This window comes from Micrasema longulum, unplaced genomic scaffold (assembly GCF_059751315.1).
Source record: "Micrasema longulum isolate JH-2025_06_02 unplaced genomic scaffold, ASM5975131v1 h1tg000072l, whole genome shotgun sequence".
NCBI classification, from domain to species: Eukaryota; Metazoa; Arthropoda; class Insecta; order Trichoptera; family Brachycentridae; genus Micrasema; species Micrasema longulum.
This window is the reverse complement of record NW_028277279.1, coordinates 499,303-520,345: the sequence shown is the minus strand read 5'-3', so window position 1 is coordinate 520,345 and position 21,043 is coordinate 499,303. Positions and strand designations below refer to the sequence as shown.

Genomic DNA, 21,043 nt, shown 5'->3' with positions numbered 1-21,043 from the left:
ATTCTAAAACGAGACTAGGACATTCAAGACTTACAAACGCTCTCGTGGCCGTAGAAATAGCTTTTATCTTGCCTGTTAACATACAAAGTACGCGAGATAAAAGTGTTTTCTACGGCCGCGAGAGCGCTCGGAATAGCAGCGCAGGACTGAAATTTTACAATAAACTACCAGACAAAACTAAACAAAAGACTCAGACAACCCTTTACGAAAGATTTGCAGCCTTCGTGGTGTAATGGTTAAGATGCTCGAGTCACGTACGGAAGGTTCCGGGTTAGATTCCCGGTGAGAACACAAAATTTCAAAATGTGATTTTTCTCAAGTCTGTTCTATAAATTATCACTGGAATTGGCCTCCTGGCCTGTTGTGATGCAATTTTTTTTTATTAATGATAATATTAAATAATATGTTTAAAACATTAGCATTCACAACAGAATATGAATTTTAAAAAAAAAGTTAAATTAATGGGATCCGTAAGAGTTTATAAATAAATAAATTTCGAATAAAAAAAATCCATGTTTGTTTTTGCTTAGAATACTTCGCTATTTTGGAGATGGAACAAAAATTATCTTTATTAAATTGCTTGAAATACCTCGCTATTTTGGAGATGGAACAAAAACTACCTTTTGAGCTTTGCTCTTCGTATTTTTGGAGCATTCGCTACCGGAGAACAGAAGCTCCCTGTTGCGTTGCGCTTCATTATTTTGCGTTTAATGTTCACTACCTTGAAGCGAAATTTCCTGTTACGTTTCGCATCACTTTGTTGCTTAGAATATATTTATTTATTTCAGATTTCTGGGCCCCAAAGTATTCATTTTGTTTCCTGAACATTGCGTAACCACGGCCCGGATTCAATGAAATAAATTTGTAAAATATTGGTTACTGGCTTTAGGTAGAGAAGAATCCAAAAATTTACTGTAAAAACACATTCTTAAATGATAAATAGTGTAAATAAGTATTGTATGATAGTATAATAAATAAACAAGTATGTCATGTTATTTTTTTCAAAGAAAAAAAGAAAAAAAGACTTGATTTATTGGCTCCATGTGTGTAGTATTTAGTAAACATGGAAAAAAAATAAATATGAAATAATTAATTAGTTACGTAAACCTTGACGAAGAAGCTTGTTTGCTTTGAAACCGGTCGGTTAAAAACAAAGTTGTTTTACTTATTTTATTAGTCATGTTATTGTTTATTTTGCATACAATTGTCTGCCTTAAAACAGTTTGTACCTAGTAAAGCAGACTAGACACAATCCAGAGATATCTATTACCTAAAACATGTATTAGATAAAGAAATTGTAATTTTTGTTGATAGACCGTGATTATTATTGTTACATAATTTTATTTCCAAAATGTTTTTAGATAGAAAACAAAATGAAAAGCTCAAGATATACAAAATAGAAATAATTGTATTTGTATATAAATTACCTTAAATCAATACTATTACTCAATGGGAAAAGGGAATAAAGAGGAAAGAAGGATAGATTAAGAAAGAGTAAGGAGAGGTTTCTTCAGATGTGTTTAAAACAGAGATACTGTAGAAACATTTTTGATAGTGGGTGGGAGATGATTTTACAGTCGAGCCGTATGGACACTATATGAATTAGAGAAGATAGAGGAATTGTAGATGAAATTAAGAGGGCCGCTATGGAGGAAAAAATCCTTGAACGATTTGCTTAGATTTTCGCTACTTTGGAGCAAAATTCCATCGTGTTTGGCCCCTTCATTATTTTACTCGCAATGTTCACTACCTCGAAGAAAAAATTCCTATTACGTTTTGCGTCATTTTTTTGTTAGAATATACGCGAAAAAATGGGGATGTGTGATGTCACCGTGGTTGTTTAACGTATATATCGATGACTGGTTGAAAGAATTGAAAGGCTTACGAACGGTAGCAAAATTGGGTGATTTATCTGACAATTGTCTTTTGTATGCTGATGATGCCGTGCTTCTTGCTGAACAATGAGGACCTGCAATTCTTGGTAACAAAAGTCTACCATGTATGCAAGAGAAGCGATTTGCTGATGAATGTCGGTAAATCGAATGTAATGGTTTTTGAAAGAAACGAAAGTATGACTAAATGTGAAATCACTGAGAATGGGTTTATAGTGAAACAGGTAGAGAAATTTGTGTATCTGAAATGCATGTTTACTAGGGACTGAATGACTGAGAAAAGAGGTTGGGTGCCGGTAACAAAGTAAACGGTGCACTTAAATCAACCTTGGCAAATATTTTTTGTCGCAAGAGACCAAATTACCAGTTGACAATGGAGTACTAGTGCAGACCATGATATGTGGGAGCAAAGTACGGACTTGGAAAAACAGGGATAAAAGTAGGCTGAATGCTGTCGAAATACGATCTCTCAGGCGAATGTGTGGTAAAACTATGCATGATATATGCACAAATGTCGAGATCCGCACGTTATGTAAGGCTGGTAAAAGCACTATCGGCAAAATCAAGAAAGGAGCTATGCATTGGTTTGGACAGCGAAAGAATGGCTAAAAATGTCTACGATACGAATGTTGATGTGTGCAGAAATAGAGAAAGACCGAGAAAGACATGGCATGATCAAATCCAACAAATACTCGAAGATGGACTTGTCAAATGTCTGAATAATCGGCGCGCATGCATTAGATGACGAATGAATGTAAAAGAAGCGAGATTTGTATGCAAAGACAATGATATTATGGCGTTCTATCTTTTCTGTCTATTCTTACGGGAAAACGGCGTGATGGTTTGTTGTTGTTGTTGCGGAATATTCGCTACTTTGGAACAAAAATTCTCTCGTGTTTCGCTGCTTCATTATTTTCCTTGGAATGTTCGCTACCTCGGAGGAAATATTCCTCATTAAGTTTCTCCGATAGTACTTTCTGCGCAATACGCCGGGTTAAACTTGGCGCTGACGAGACTTATTGTGGATTCGGTATTGTGAGGTTTATTTCAGTTGGCATTCTTCGGCTGTGGAGTCGTGGCTCCCGCTGGACGAGTTGAGTATTTCTGGCTGCTAGTGTCGAGTATTTTAAAACTCCGACGAAAACTTTGCTATTCTGACGTCAGAGAAGGCGTCGCAAACCGCTGGTCTAAAAAAATAGAAAGAAATATGTAATTTCAATAACATTGAAATTTAATTTCCTCATTATATTAACTTGAAAACGTTTTATAAATGCTTTATATTCCAGGTTTGAAAGAATTAAAAAATACGTAATTAACCCAAATTAATTAATTAATTATGGATAACTTATATAGCGCCATTTTCGTAATAAAATACCTCAAGGGCGCTTTACATGGTGATTCTATTGTTAAGTTAATTAAATTGAAGCTTTTAAATTTGTAATTTAATCAAAATAATTTATTTTGTTGTCACGTGCTACGGATTTATTCAAATGATTTAGAGAACAAGTGGGTTTATATATATGTTTCGATAATTTATATAGCGCCATTTTTGTGAAAATCACCTCAAGGGCGCTGTACAATAAATAAACATCCCAGCACGTCTAGCAGCTACAGAGCGCATGGACGGTTGGGATTCTAGTTCCTCGTCTCCAATTATGAGATATAACAATTATGAAATATAGAAGCTAGCTTAGAGCACGTCTTGCAGCTACAGAGCGCATGGATAGTAAGAAATCTAGCCCCTATTTACATTTTTTTAAATATTTTATTTGACAATGAATTTTTTAAAAAGAATTTAGATTACAACTCTTGCAGCTACTGAGCGCATGGACGGTTGAAATTCTAGACCCCATTTACTAAATTTAGATATTTGATAGTTGATAAAATTTACATAATATGATTTTAATAATATGATAGCTAACATAACAAAAAGTATTGCAATTACAAAGCGCGAATTTCAGCAACATAGATTCATGTCAAAGATATACTTTTGTACTTATCAAGATGTGATATAAAGTGTCAAAAATAATTTATTGATCTTATTTCGGGTTGTGGTCTTGTGGCTAGTGTCTCGGACTCACGGACCAAAGGTTCGTGGTTTAAATCCCACTCTACCCCAACTTGATTCCATTTTCTAATAGTGAGTTATTTAAAACTCGTTAAAAATGGCCCTCAAAATTGAATATTTGAGTAAATCAAAAGAACCCAAATACTTCTTTTTAAAAAAATAAATAAAATTAAAGAAATCATAACGAAATATTCGTTTTCAAGGTGATTCTTTACTGCAACATTTCACTTAAACAAACAAACTTAAACAAATACAAACTAATACCACTTTCAGACAAAGGGATTTTGAGTATTATTCAATTAAAATCTATAACCTACTTCCACTATCTATAGCTATATATATCTAAGCAATTAGTAATGAGAAAATGTTTAAAAAGGCTATAAAAAAATGGATAGTGGAGCTAGGTAGAAGTAAAATGGATTGTCTCATTCGCCCATACCAATGCTGAATCAACTGCTCCACAACTGTATGGCTTATGTTAGGTTTTTGTTGTTTTCATTGTGTGTTTTGTAATATAAATAATATAGATGTATATAAATACCTTGTTTTTAAAACTGTCTGAATATTTGTTAATTATGTTTTTTTTTTAAGTGAGTCTTCTATGTTTATTCTCAAATGTAATAAAAAAAAACTAAATTGTTAAGTGTCCTCGGCACGGGAAACCCCAGTGAGGTCACATTATTTTTATTATTAATTTATAGTTTGTAAGCGAAAAATATGAATAAATAAAAATAAAATAAAATAAAATAAAATGTTCCTGGACTGACACCTGAAACGTAAGATTGATCACCTCCTTCCATGTAACAAAATCGATCTAGATACGCTGGAATTGTAGTGCCGATTCAGTGGCCAATGCATCACTGGGTGCGGAAAGGGACATGATTATGATGATACCCTATTAATATTACTCACATCCATTTGTTTTATTACACAAATCTATCTGTACCATAAAACTCTCTGACAGTGTTATTTTTATTTTTTCAGGTAAGGCGCCAATCCGGGTTGATCACTCCTGTGTTTGTCTACCAATAGAGCGGGGGTGGGGAGGGCGGCGTCTGGAGGGCGTCGCGGCGCCCGCACGCACTCCCCCGCCCGCGCCCCGCCGCACTCCGCCGCCGCCGCACGCACGCGCGCTCCCGCCACCCGCTCCTACTGCCGGTGAACGGAATATCATACCCACTTTCTGTATATCTGTATATGCCACACACCCACACACTTTCCTGGCTCGGTATGGGTACCACAGCCGAAAATCGAACCACGTACTATGTAGGTTAAACGTGACTCTGCGAGAGCGACTATTTTGGATATACATAGATACATACACGCATTAATATAATCGGTTAGTTGTTTAAAACATATTAGTTCTTTACTCTTAAAAGACTGTGCTAAAAACTCCATTTGGAAAAGGTGGTATTAAGCAAAAGATGACATGTTTTTAAATACAGGGATTTAAAACAAAAAAATAACACGTATACATATAGACATCACACCCTAAGAGGTAAACTAAGTCTTAACTTGGCTGTTTTGTGGTATAAATGCAGTTAAACCCCTTTTTTTCTCTTTTTTAGGACACTCGCGTATCTCTTCGATTTTTTAAAATCATCATTCTCTTTCGGCACCTTACGGTATATAGGGCACCGCATCAGTACACCAATAGCAGCGTATCTTGATAACTTTTTTGTTTGTTACATGAATGACGTAGTTTAAAGTAAAAACCTTTTTTTTTTCGAGAAACTTCGCCGTAAAATGCTCTAATTTTTTCCGCATTTAAGAAAAAAAAAATATTGCCAATTTACAGCAGTACTAAACTTCTTGACACTACCACCTACAATCTACAAAAAGTACCCTTCGGATATCATTCTTTAATTTGTTAGCCATTATGTTGAAACGGTGTTTTATTTATTTAATTTTTAGCATGAACACTTTACAGATCATCTACGGTTAAATGTTTTTTTTTTAATTTATATAATTTTAAGTCCACTTGTCTATGTGCTTTGTAGCTGCAAGACGATTGGTAATCTAGCTTCAATATATGAATGTTATCAACTATCTAATACCAGTATTTTGAGAAAGGAGTCTAGAATTTCAACCTTCCATGCGATCAGTAGCTGCAAGAAATGTTATAATATATCTCCTATTTTTAAAGAAATGTTGTTTGATATCAGTAAAACACTAAACTTCATTATCAAATAAACTGGAATCTCAATCGTCCATGCGCTCTGTAGCTGCAAGACGTGCTCGGATATTTATTTACTGTACAGCGCCCTTGAGGTGATTTCCACATTGCTTTATAAATTATTCAACTATAATAATAATTATTATTTATTTATACATCAACGGTTCAAAGAACCTTTTACAAAATAATAATAATTTACAGAAATAATCAAGCAGTGCACAATAATTAAGTAGTACATAGTATGAAATAATAGAACAATTAAAACCTAAAATTTTGTGAACATATATTACAAAAAACAAAAAAGTAAAAGAGAAACATAACATCTCTAAATAAAAAATAACAATCACCATAAGAAAATCTCATGTTCTAAATATAAATATAACACAGTAAAGTTGAGAATAACTAGATAATAATAATAATAATTTAAAAAAAAATAATTGTAAGTTTTTTGAGCAATAAAATAAAATTTCAATATTTAAAAAAACTTTAATTAACTAAATAATATATTTATACTGTGAAATCATCATCATCAGTTGGTTGAGAGAAGTTGCCATTTGGCAATAAATCCACCAATGCACAATTTTAATTATGTCTAACATGTTAAAATAAAGAATTAAAAAGTTACGTATCCCAGGAAACAAAGTTAAATTTAATAATATATTTAAAAATAAATCCATTACTTCACTTAAAAATAACTAGTGAGAAGACGTTTTAATTCATGAACAGAATTAGTATTGAAAATATCAAATATTTGTTCTAATTCATTTCCATACCTATGTATCCTGGGTATAGGTGAATTGTATAATAATAATAAATACCATACGTCATTATTGAGCCGAGTAAGAATCTGTATTATTAAATCCGTATTGTGCATACGAGTACGCACAGAGTATTTCATTTTTGTTTGCGTATCTCAAAAAAATGTTTGCCCTGCAGCCATGAGCTACAAAGGGTTTTTAAACTACAGTGCGCTTGAGGCGATTTTCCACGAAGATGGCGCCGTTAAAAACATCTGAAATTAATAACACTGCACTCCTTGATTCTTCCACTCTATACATTAGTCATACAATATGCCTCCTGGCTACAAATTATTGACAAGACCAGAGTTAAGGCTTTTATTTATTAGATCATGCAGTCAGCATTGGCCGTCCTCGTCCTACTTTTGAATGAATTGTACTCTGCCCACATATTATTCTTATACATTACAAATATAGTACCGTTTTTGCAACGCAACCCCAGAACGCTTTTATTATTCAAGTATACATATTTTAAAAATTAGATTAACTAACTAAATAACTTAAACTTCAAACTAACACTCTTCTAACATAAACTTCAAACCATAAAAAATAGGGTCTAGATTTCTAACTGCCCATGCGCTCTGTAGTTGCAGGATTTGTCGTAATCTAGAATTTATCTGTAATTTTGTTAAAAACACGCCAGTCACTTAATTTGTAAAATGTAAATGGGGGCTGGAGTTCTAACCGTCCGTGCTCTCTGTAGCTGCTAGACGTGTTGAATTTTAGCTTCGGTATCTTATTAAAATTTTATATTATTGGAAACGGGTAACTGAATCCCAACCGCTTATGCGCTCTGTAGCTGCAAGACGTGATGGCGTGTTCATTGTGTTATTGAAAATAGGCGTGGTTATTAAAAATAGCGCTATATAAGTTATCTAGAATAAAAATAATTCCTATACGTACTTACCATTTTTTGTCATCCATCTTAAAAATTTCACTAATCCAGCTTTTTACGAAATATTTTTATTGAATTGTCTATTATTCATAAGCCATTTAAATTTCACGATTGTCGTGGTGCTTAGGGCACTAAATCCGTACATTGCAGTGAATCGTAATAATATCTTTAAAAAAAGCAAGATGATCAGTCTGGATCGTTTGGGATGATCGCCACAGTAAAAAATATTTATTAATATTTAAAGAAACACGTGTTTTTTTAATAACATTATTTTCTATAATCTTTTATCATATATGTATATTGATTTATATAACAGATTTTGTGATAAATATCATATTACATATTTATGCCAATATCATGAGATTTCATGATTGAAATTTAAGGTCTAGGAGACGTGAAACAAATTTGTGTTTTTTGTGCTTAAAAATTAACGAAAAATAATATTGACTTCATATTATAAAGAAAGTTTTGAATCGAAGATCCTTTTTGAAAGGCACTCCGGGCTCTTATAAAAATTGTTTTAAAAAGTAGAAGCAGGTACCTAAATAGAATGTCAATCTGCTGGTTGCAAATTTTTGTATCCCAGTGCCCATTGAACAGAGCAAGAAAACTTTTTTCAAATGAAATTACATGCATCGGTTCGACTGACTATAAAGAATCGAGTCTTATCGCATTTCGGACGAGCCCGAGCCCTTCATACGTAATTAATGGGCAAGGGAATTCCCGCCGATACGATTGTCAGACGATATGGCGCGCTTCAGGTTAGTCTGGCCGCCTTTGACGTGCGTCAATATTATTATGATATAAAGTCGGTAAGGCAGTCAGCTGTCAGCGGGCGCGCGCGGGGGGCGGCCGCTTTTCTTTTATGAATGAATTAAGCGCTCGAATAAAATTTGTAAACAGTCATCATTATTATTATTACGCTTGGCATTGTGTGAGTGAAGTTTGTAAACAATCGCGAGATTCTACAAAGCGATCGCCTCTTTCCCTCTCAGTCGCTCAGCCGGTCGCGTCTTCTTTCAGCTAATTAAGTATCGACTGCTCGCTGCTACGATTTTTTCCGAGTGTACTTTCAATTATTTGTTTTTGTAATGAGTAATATACTACGAGCGTGCCTATTTCACTCTCGTTCGTAATAGCTTTACGGCGTAATTGTATTCATTGATATTATCGTTTATCAACACGTGAATGAGTACGCCTGTTACATATCGAATTCATTAATAATTTAAATAGTTTCAAACTCGATTAATTCCGCTCATACATTCGGCTGAGACAATGTTCTCACTATTGACAAGTGTTATCTTTTCGTAGTATCGCGAGCGCACATTCGCTCGAGATTTATCCGTCGAATAATGTTACGTCACCGTTTATGGGATTATCGCGAAATCTTGAATATTATTTAGGTACCTCGTAAAGATCGCGCTATTTATAGAAGGGTCACACTTCCGAAAGCAGGTGGTGACGTCACGCCGCTGAAGGTCCGAGCTCACTAATACATCATCAGGACTTTCGTGACAAACTCAAAGGGTATTCCCCGATCCTACACATTTACATTTGCACGCATACACCGATACATTCGTCCGTGGTTTGAAATATAGGTGTCTTGACTCGGGAAATCGATTGCTTTGTATCGTGACTCGTGACTGAGTAACAAAGTTTTTACGAGCTTTTCTCCGCTTGATCCCGGCCAATCTGTTGCTCGGGAGACTTTTATTCTTGTTTCGTGATTGGTTTCCCTTTGTTTGGCTCTGCACCTCCGTGTGGCATGCTACAGTAGGGCGGGCTGCAGCCAGACCAGACCAGATAAATCTCCCGCATATTTATAATCTGTCGAACGGGCGGAATTCAGTTTATCAACTCTGTACTTGGCACGTGGGGAAACATTCAGACTGGAAACTACAGAGCATGAACTTGAACGCGAGTAGACACTCACTAATGTGCTTTTGAAGCGAAAGTGGGTTTAAACGGTGCGGTGCATCGAATGTAGGTGAATATCGATCAATCTGGTGAAGTTTACCGCATACTAATCTTAACTTGAAATGCTACTTTCAGAAGTAAAAAATACACTAATATCTATCTCACAACATGTTAGTTTACCAGTAAGATAGCTAGCAGCTAGAAACTAATCGTATTAATTTATAATAAGCATAACACCACATCAGTATATCGTCGGCCTCACTTAGTCTAGGGCTCTCCAGGGGAAAGTAAAAACAATTTTTACATCGGTGGAAAATTGTAGGGAATTGTTTTTTCCCTACATATTTTTTAAATAATACAACACTGTTCGAATACATAAGATTTACACACGTATGTATTATCTAAAGTCCTAACAGAAAACGCCTAAATATTATTTTTGACCATAAAAAGAGACATGCCCCCAGGCCTTATTTATTTAGCAAATATCCTACTTTTGGCAAGCCAAAAATATTACGGCGTAATTCGCCACTCTCTTTAACAATTATGTTAAAAATATTTTTGAACTTCAACCGGTCAAGAGTTATAATTGAAATGGTAAAATTTTAACATTTAAATATTGTAACTTCTCGGGGAATGGAACCTTTAAAACCCGCACAAAATGCAGTAACAGGTGCATGTCGAGCAGTGTTTTATTTACTTGTTTGATCCAATAATGTATGTAAAAATCCTCCATAAAATGTCTAGCCGTATCAACCTTGCGAAAACGTACGAAAACATAAACATCTAATAATAATATTATGCTCCATCTGACAGCCAATAAACGCAGCTTACGCAACACGTGCGTACGTATGTAGCGCTTATAACTCGCGAATGATACGAGTATCTTTATTCAAATGTGTTTACCAAAAGTTGTAGCCATGTCAATATTGACGTTCGGAAAGAATTTCCCCAAGTGTCTGCGGTACGCGGCGGAGGTAGGTACTAGGCACTATTTACTACGTGGCCGTAGGCGCCGGCGTGAGAACAGCCATAAATCACCACATGTATATTTTTAATCTGTCAAACGACCGGAACCTCGCTGGCACGGCGGGTTTATGATCTCGGAAGTGATTCGATTTATGTGTTTTGGCGCGAGCGGACGCCATTATTGTGCGCCGCTCGCGAAACGTGTCTAGGGAATCAGCTGATGGCTGTTAATATTTACGGCGGCATGTTATTTTGATTGAATTATCGTATTATGGGTATTGAGTACAACTGACTACAGACAGTATGTCAGTGCGCGCAATTCGCAACTGTATACACATTTGATTCGTGATTATATTTACTTACAAGCTAAACAACTAGCTTTAAGAAAATGCGTGGTCTGACTTTTCTTTATGCAAACATATTCCCGTATTTTCTCATTGTTTTGGGATAAACTTTTTTACACACTATACATATCTACTATCGGCGTGTCAGTATCGTTTATTTATGTTGCTGTTAATAAATTGTCTTTTATAAGGGCTAGGTCTATGCAAAAACCCTCAAAAGCGCCAAGTTTTATATGCCGTCTTCGGATACAAATATGATAATATTATTATTTTTTTCTGATACTATTTCTTTAAAAAAAAACAATGTCAGTGTGTGTATTTGTGTGGGAGTAAGGGTGCACACGTGTGTGTGTATGTATATAGAAATATATAAATAAATGTATATGTTAGCCTGCCTTAGCATGGGTTTTCTCCTACTAGGCATAACTTTATATTTTATATTAATTAAATTAATAAAAAAAAAAAATATATATATATGTGCGGAAAACGGGAATGCGAGTGAGACCTCGATTATGTCGATTTTAAATAGCTATAATCAGTTCGATGCGACGTGCATTTTTTTTTTCATACAGTAATCGGAGAGACATTTTTCGAAATAAAAATATATTCAAATATGAAACATGTATTTTTTTTTATTCAGGGCACTTTTTACCTGCTTTTAAGAATATAAACATAAAAATATACATGATTATGTAGGTAGTACGTACATATTATTTAATTATTTTATAAATTTATTGCATAAATAAGTACACATATTTAATACCAGGTAATCTATTTAAAACTAGTGAATTAGATAAAAAAATATATCTACGATCTTTTAAGATATGAAAAGGGTTGTAGTCCAGTGGGTACTGTCGCGGACTCCTGATCAACAAGTCCGAGGTTCGAACCCGCGCTCTACCACGACTTGTTTTAAATTTTCTAACATGATTTTTATGCGACTGAAAGAAAATGGCTCCAAAACAACCTTTTTTACTACTTTACAATGCAGTATGTGTCGCCTGTTTAATCAATATTTCTCGTCGATCATCCCAGAATTGGAACCCGGAACCTCGAGTATGATAAGCGGACGCGCCAACCACTGTACTACCAGGCGGACTTATCTCTACTCGATTTCCTTATTCAGGATTTTTACCTGAGAGCATCCACCGAGTCGAAAGCACTCGTCCGGAATTCCGGTTCTATTTCACACACAGAACTGTATTCTTAATCTGCCCGGGTACAGGTCAAACTAAACTCATCTATTTTTAAGAAGAAACGCAGTCCGGCTTTTCTTCATAGGAACGTATTCCCGTATTTTCTCCGTGAAGATGACATTAGAGCAATGATTTTTTTACACACTACGGATATTTACCATTGGCGTGTTTCTATAGTTTTACTTTTTTAATTAATTGTTTCTTATGGGATCCAGAACCACTCACCCGTATTCGGACGATAAATAATTTTGAAAAATGGAAAAGCAACTCAAGAAAATTTCATTCAGAGAAAAAAATTGGTTCAGATTTGGAGTGCGGAGAGCGGGACAAAAAAATCGCTTTTGTCGATTTTAATTGGGCATAATAAGTCCGACGTCTAGTTGTCTTTTCGCACGATAGCGGGGAAGCATCTGCAAGAGAGAGACAGAAATTCTATATTTCAAATACCTATTCATCAAATCTCTCTACCACCGAATATCCTCTTAAAATGTGTTTTTACGTATAGATACGATATACGAGTAATATATAAAAACATGTCTACCTAAAAGTCTTGGAACTTCCCACCGAATTAACCAACTGTATTTTTTGAAATTCGAACGATGTCAGCGCTCAACCCACCTGACACGGTTTCATCACACCCAGTAAGCACATTGTGCCTTACGCAGCGGTGCCGTAGAGACGACATTGGCCTACCGGCCGCGAGTTTCCAAATTTGAATTTTGTTCGAACATTCTTACTTTCTCCCGCCAATCACCTCCGCGCCCGCACTGTGGCGTAACTTGTGCCTTATTCTGGCGTTCTTATTTCGAAAAAATACCTATAATAATTTTAGGCGATAAATTCTTCACAAATGCGGTTCAAGCAATGAATTCACGTTATTCCATTTAAAAGTTTTGTTCTAAGCTTTGTTGAAAATAATTTAATTAAGCAATTAAGCAATTTATTAATTTATTCAGTTATTTTTATTATTATTATTATTATTATCATGGATAACTTATATAGCGCCGTTTTTTATTATATAATACCTCAAGGACGCTTAACAAAGTGATTCTATAGATAAATAAATTTAATTGAAGCTTTTAAATTTGTAATTTATTTTTATTTTTAATATTTTGTTATCACATGCTACGGATTTATTCAAATGATTTAGAGAACAAGTGGGTTTTAAGTTTATTCCGAAACATCACTTCACTCTCACAGCCTCACACCTCTGCTGGGAGAGCATTCCATGCCATAGGGCCTGCGACCGCAAATGCGCGTTCACCGAACTTAGTGCGCTGTTTGCGTAGAGGTATTATAACTTTTCCTCTCGACGTAGATGTAACTGATTTAAGCGTAAGACGTCTGTCAGCTGATTCATCTGGAATGCATAGTTCGCTTAGATATTTCGGAGCAAAGTTGTGCAGTGATTTATACATAAGCCAACAGAGTTTGTATTCCACCCTCTGTGGAAAACGTAGCTAGTGCAATTTCCGAAATAGTTGAGTGATATGACTGAGCATTTAATACAGACTGTAGGCGAGTCATTTTGTTCATTGGTAGACCTGCATGGATACCAAGTTGTCGTTTATTTCGTAGAACTCCATATTATAAATTTAGTATTAAAATCAAATCCTGATTTGAGACTACTAATTTCGTTTTTTGTTTACTATACAAAGAAAATTTATAATTTTTTTGTATTATTTGGGCATTTTTTAACGAATGTAAAGATTAAGTAGACAGATGGTCCTTAAATACAATTATTTAAGGGTCCTATTCTATTGGTTTTTCTCAGATCAAAATAAACAAATCTGCATTAAAGCCGGTATTGACAAGCTAACACGCTGTTTCAATAATATCAGAATAAGACATTAAATTATTTTTTTAAATAACAATACAGCTCTTTTTGATTTGCTCAATATTCATTCCTGGAACTGCAAGTCAAGTCAGCTGTTTTTTTTTCAAATATTTAATTAACTTTAATTAATGTTTTTTTTTCATTTACTTAAGTGTCAGCTCTTTTAGTAGCTTGCAAGGTTACTAAACTCATTATATGATGTGCAAATATGATAAAAATACATTAAAAAAATATTCATAGAACATTTTTTTTTTCACAGCTATATAATGTGACCATATGAAAACGGCGATATTAAGTGGTCATTTATTAAAAATAAAATTAGAGTTTTAACAATTAGTACACTGGAAGGTGTTTTTAGACGGGTTCATAATAATAAATAAATAAAATTAATTTCTAGGTATTAGTGTTGTAATAATAGTTTTCTTTTTTAAATGAGGAAGTTCAGTGGTTTTTAAATATTTTTTATTTGTTCTTTTTTTACCTATCAAACCTTGCTACGATAATTTATTTTTTAAATCGTATTATCATCGCTTTAATTTTTTAGTTTTGTTATTTTGAAATTACGTCGAGTCATGCTGCCATTTAACAGTCAAACCCCGTAGCTGTCAAAATACATCAAATAATAAAAAATAGCTACCCTGAGGCCAGATTCATTACTGTTCACTAGAAACGATGAGCTAAAACACGAAAAGTCGAATAGTAAATTCAAAAGTGTTGCAATTAAAAATATTACTTAAATCTTTTTGATTGTGATAGTTATTAATGTAATTTATATATATGGTGTAAAGTACTGTGTTTTATGTTTCTTATATTATGTTTAATACCATTTTGGATGTATGATATTATGTGTTGTCACAAAAATGTTTTCTTTTTATGTACGGTGCTATTCTAAAACACTTTCGTGGCACGAGAAAATGTTTTTTTTTCGTGTATTTTGTATGTAAATACACGAGATAATGCGGCCACGAGAGCGTTTGGAATACCAGCCCACGAAGTATAATGCATATCTACTATATGTATTTTATGTTTTATTAATAAAATTTAAAAAATATATAAAATAACCTGTGACGTTTCAAAGCTGTTTTTAAAAAAATATCATACGTTTTCGAGCATTTCTGTGTCGTACAATTAAGTGCTTAACTTAGTTGTATCATATCTCCCGTAGCACTAAACTTCTCTGCATCTTTATTTTGCTTATTGGCTTAGAGAGGTATGCGCAAGGAAGGGTGATAGTAAATGAACGTAATTATGCAGAAAGCAGCCAGCCACAGAAATGTGAAACTGAGATATTAGCACTTTTGTGGTAAGTGTAAATAATCAAATCTACATAACAGTTGCAATGTTTTTTACGTTGATAAATGAAAAATAATGCATACTCGTACATTCATTCTTTTTATAATACAAAAAAGAATTTAATTATATATTATTTGATCAATTTTAATGATTTTTATAGTCTGGCTGACCGCACAACCTAAGATGTGCATACTGCAGAAAACAGACACTCCCAGTAAAACTCTAATATATGTTGTGTTACTTCGTTGTAAGAAAAAACTAAATCAATTTGTTACAATAACTTTTCAAATAATTTAATAATGTGTTAAAGGAATTATGGTTATTTTTTAAAGTCAGGCTGGTCACACAACTGAAAATATGGATTTTGCAGCCAAATCTAATATTGAATGTATGCGTGATATTCTGAATTAAAATATTTGCATTCTGCATTTATTTCACGTATTTTTATTTAATTAATCTATAATATTAAAATGCGTATGTTAAGTTCATGCTTATACCAGCTGAGACAGATTAAATGCATACGAAAAAAATTGCCAGTTGATGCCGCTCGTCAATTAATAAATGCATGTGTAGTATGATATCTACGCAGGTCTACCAATGAATAAAATGAATCGCCCACAGTATGTATTGAATGCCGCAGCGAGACTTATTTTTGGAATCTGTAAGTTCTGTCATATCACTCCACTACTACGTTTTCCACAGAGGGTGGAATACAAACTCTGTTGGCTTATGTCTAAGTTATTGCACAACTCTGCTCCAGAATATCTAAGGGAACTCTGCATTCCAGATGAATTAGCTGACAGACGTCTTACGCTTAGATCAGCTACATCTACATCGAGAGGAAAAGTTATTATACCTCTACGCAAACAGCGCACTAAATTCGGCGAACGTGCATTTGCGGTCGCAAGCCCTACGGCATGGAATGCTTTCCAGGCAGAGGTGCGAAACAGTAAGAGTGAAGTGATGTTTCGGAAAAAACTTAAAACCCACTTGTTCTCTAAATCATTTGATTAAATCCTTAGCGTGTGATGACAAACTACATTGTCTTTTTTAAAATTACAAATTGAAAAAGTTGAAATTAAATTTGTTCCTTTATATAACCACTTTGTAAAGCGTCCTTGAGGCATTATATTTTGAAATTGGCGCTATACAAATTATCCATAATAACAATGTGTTTATTTATTTTTATATTTATTAAAGAAATCTAGATTTTTGGAGGCATTAATCTTCCTATAAGCGTCTATACCGTAAGATTTCTTTAGTGCTGTGGGTGTTTTCTGCAAATTGAGAAATGCCGTTTTTGTGGTCAACACTATTTTCAGAAGGTGATTATTACAGTTTTTGTATAAACGCGGCCTGGTTAATTTTATCAGAACATAGAATTGACCTTACTGCACCCGATAACACCAATATCTATATATTTTTTCAAAATTAAGAACTGTCTGCTTTCTGCATAACTACTTTAGAATAATCTGTGTGACGGTTTTTATAAGTACGAAGAACGAGTCATGTTTCATGTTGCATTTTCAAATAAAATGAAGGTAAACGATTTATTTATTTTTTATCTCGAAATGGTTTTTAAACAAGGAACTATCCACCATTGTTCTTTTTTTTTAAATACTTTTTTACACTTTTTTTTCACAGTTTGAGTGGAACGTATCCCTCGTGCAAAAAAGGTTCCGGTGTATATTCGACACTATCGATTGCCGAATATTCGATTGGTTACGATTCCGAATGATGGCGTTCGGCGTTCTGCTCTGCAAAATTCCTGAAAACTTAAAATTTTCACATACCCGAAACAGTTAAGACCGTGGGTCTACCTATCGGTTTCACTCATACAAAAAAGCTTGTTACTTTTCAATCAACGAGTTTCACTTTTAAAATTTTCAGTTTCATGTATCGGGATTTTAATTGAATTTAGCTACTTTCAATGTGATTTTGGCGAATGATATGAAGGGTCTTTATCGGATAATGTAGTTCATTCTCCTGACCATATTGCAAACACGAATGGTAGCCAAAACTGTATTTTCTTGTATCACAACAGCCTATGTCCAATATAATAGTTTAATAACATCAGATTGGATTATTATTATCAATATTTTATTTTTTTAAACTCCTACGCCCTTTATATTAGTCACCAAATAATAAATCCCACAACCATGCTTAGCACTGCTTATTTAAAGGTGTACTACATCAATTTAATCAAGTCACTGTGAATGAATTGTTAGTTGGTACGTACTACGTTTGACAATTTCAACACCAAGAATTATCAACATTACTTCTGTTTGATGGGAAAGGACGGCACAAGTTCGCCTTTTAATTTAGATTACAGTAAAAATTCCTTATTTATTATGATGTTTTCTTACTGTCATATTTACGTTTTTATTTTTATGGGCAACTCATGTAGCGCTGTCGTAATATAATACCTCAAGGGCGCTTTAAAAAGCGCTTTAAAAAACTTTAAAAAGTGTTTCTCTGAATCCCAATTTAATTTTAACTTAAAATTTAGTAAAACAATTTATTTTGTCTTCAGATGGTACAGATTTATACAAATAATTTATTTTGATGATATCATGATAAACTGATTACAATGAGAAGTTAACATTTATCTTCAATTTTATCTACAAAGTAAAGTATACGCGCTCATATTCATAATACTAAACCCGATCTGGGGTGCTATTCTGAACCACTATCGTGGCACGAGAAAACAGCTTTTCTCGTGTATTTTGTATGTAAATACACGAGATAATACGGCCACGAGAGCGTTCGGAATACCAGCCCTGATATTCTGAAGCGCAGGGAACGTTTTGCTATCGCGTATTTAGTGTGCAAATGCGCGCTAAAAAGTTTTTCACTCCCGCGAAAGCGTTCAGAATAGCAGTCCTGTTCTCTACGTCATTTGAATGAATGTGTAGCATGTGATGACAAAACAAACTGTATTACTAAAAGGTTTTATTGAAATAGTGCAAGTAAAATTAAAATCAGTATTAATAGAATCACTCTGTAAACAACTGTAAAGTGCCCTTTAAGAATAAAAAAAATAAAAAAATATAATAGGTATTGTGCAAATTGCACTTTCGTTTACCCTGTGTCAATGCTGATGAAGAATACAGTTCTGAGTATGAAATAGAGCCAGAACCCTGGACGCGTGTTTTTGACTCGACGACGGTTGCTCTTGGGTAAAAATCCCGACAAAGGAAATCGAGTGGAAAAGTGTCCGGCTCGTTGTGTAGTGGTCGAAGTCCTGAGCTCGATTCCTGGCAAGGTGGACGTGAAACATTTATTTTAAAGTTTTTTCAAATTGCATATTTCGTATTTCTGGACTGGCTCCTGGGGCGTAAGATTAATCATTTTACCTTTATGTAAAAGATGATCGAAACACGCTGGATTTGGTTTACCAATGCCCTATGCACCATTGGGTGCGGAAAGGAAAACGATGAACAAATAAAGTTGTTGACAATTAGTAGGTGCAAAGTAATCACTATAAGTAGATATTGTACGAAAGTCATTTTTAATATCTCAATATTTATTACCGTACCCCTAAATACAAAATTTATCAATGGACACATTTGCGTAATCTATCGAATAAAATATATAATCTTCTTATCAACAATAAAACTTTAGTTTCTACATTATTTCTCGTAACGCGCTAAGCGCGATGTTTTTTTGCCTGTTAAAATATGAAAATGTATTCTAAAAACTGCGTCCATTAGCGCATCGGCATTCTCCGCGATTATTTTAATCATTTTCTATAATCCCTAAGAGACATTGTTTAAAATAAATCACTATGTGCAATTTAAAAATAAATGTTTTATGTATTTAATTCTATTTTATTATTTTATCTGTTGTATATGACCGATCGTAATACACCGTTTGTTGGCGTGTAGAAAGTGCGGCGTTGTCAGTTCTTACACAAGGCGACTGCGCGCGGCAACGGCGCGCTGGCGTCATTACTAAATTTAAAGTTCTATTCCGCGCGCTCAAGTAACACAAGGAGAATTTACACTCCGAGTAAAAAGCGCAACGTAACTACGCGTACTAAAATTAACTTTACATTCGAAAGAATAATTTTTTGCACTTGTTGCGCACCTGGCTGATTTTTTATATCGTTTCGGAACCGGGCTTAATGCGGCCAGCGGCAACCTCGCAGACGTACTATCTGGAAATCGGCGGGAATTGAGTGCCGTATTAATTTGAAAAATAGAAAATGCGCGCGCAGTTATGAAAAAGTTTCGGATATTTTCAAAATCCAAATGTCAGTATTTAGAAGAACTTTATATTTTAATGATTATGTGCGAACAAATTATCGCCCTTATTCAAGTTTTAGTAAATATTTTATGTATTCGATTTTAAAATCCAAAAATTCATCCAACTTGAACATGTTATTAATCAAAGAAAGGGTAAAATTTAAACTCCCATTTAAAAATAGGCGAAGTGAAAAAATTAAAAATTGTATAGGTGAGCCAAGGCAGTAAAAAAATATTTTGATTTGGAGAAAATAATTGATGAAAATTTTTTTTATCAAAATTAATTTAACATAATTTGTTAAATAATTTATAAATTAAATATGTAATCAATTTTATTATAAGAGCACGCGTAAGAATATTTTTATGTGTGCCCTACTTCCAGATTTAAAATAAAATAAATAAATAAATGGACCACGCCATCTTACTCCTTAAATTCAAATTCGGAAGAATAAAAAACCTGTTTATTGGCTAACCATAAAAACGAAAAATGACGAAACCAATAAATTGTCACATTGCCACGAATGACGTCATGATTTTATTCTATGGACGCCGCACATTGTTATCAATGACGTTTAATAAATAGACACGTTACTCCTATATTAACTACATTTATGATATAGCATATACATATTGCGTAGCCCTCAACAATTGAAAAAAGCAGATAGCAAATTACGGTACACATGCAATTTGTATCAAAGTTATTACCTTAGTTCATATTTATTTCTGTGAAACTGGTTACCCATAGATACGACACTCGCTGGCAGCTGTAAAATTTTGAAAAATGAGCACCTAAAGTAAAACAAAATAAATAACTCATTCGTAAGATAATTTCTGCTCTACAAGATATTGTGTTTTCTTTTACGTTACATCATCATCATTCCCTTTCCGCACATAATGGTGAACTGCATTGGTACACCGATCGCAGCGTATCTTGATAATTTTTGTCACATGAAGGTAAGGTGATCAGTCTTTCGCTTCAAGTACCAGTCCAGGGACTATGAAATATTTTAAAGCGAAAACAGCCTTTAAATAAATATTTCATTTCAACCATGTCGGGAATCGAACCCGAGATCTCTGCATGGTTGGCAAACGCGCTGACCATAACACCGCGAGGCCGCTGTATATTATTTGACTTAATTACAAGCCATAAAAACGGAATTTCAAGTGGACGAATGTGAGCATTTTCGACACCTTCTGTTCGCGTTCAATCGATGGAATAAATCTGTCATGGTGCTCGCGATGTTTGCGCAGTGTGCGATGTTACTAACTCGTCGTAAAATAATTTAATAATACATTATTGAATAATTTATTTCAATTTGTTGTTAACATAAATTGTGTTGCAATAAAATGGAATCCTTCATTATTTTAAAATAGACATAAAACAGATTTTTTTAAACCATTTATGGTGTTAACAA

At 34.0% G+C, this 21,043-nt stretch overlaps 1 protein-coding gene and 1 long non-coding RNA gene across 2 annotated transcripts in view; one reads left to right on the top strand and one right to left on the bottom strand.

Moving 5' to 3' along the window:
• LOC148284976 (uncharacterized) overlaps nt 1–21,043 on the top strand; it is a 126,335-nt gene that overhangs the window by 49,812 nt on the left and 55,480 nt on the right. The gene's annotated exons all lie outside the window — the stretch shown is intronic.
• LOC148284977 (uncharacterized) lies at nt 1,587–10,767 on the bottom strand. The gene is made up of 2 exons (XR_015823318.1): nt 10,649–10,767; nt 1,587–3,079 (listed from the first exon to the last, which is right to left on the bottom strand). It is a non-coding gene; the product is annotated as an uncharacterized LOC148284977 (long non-coding RNA).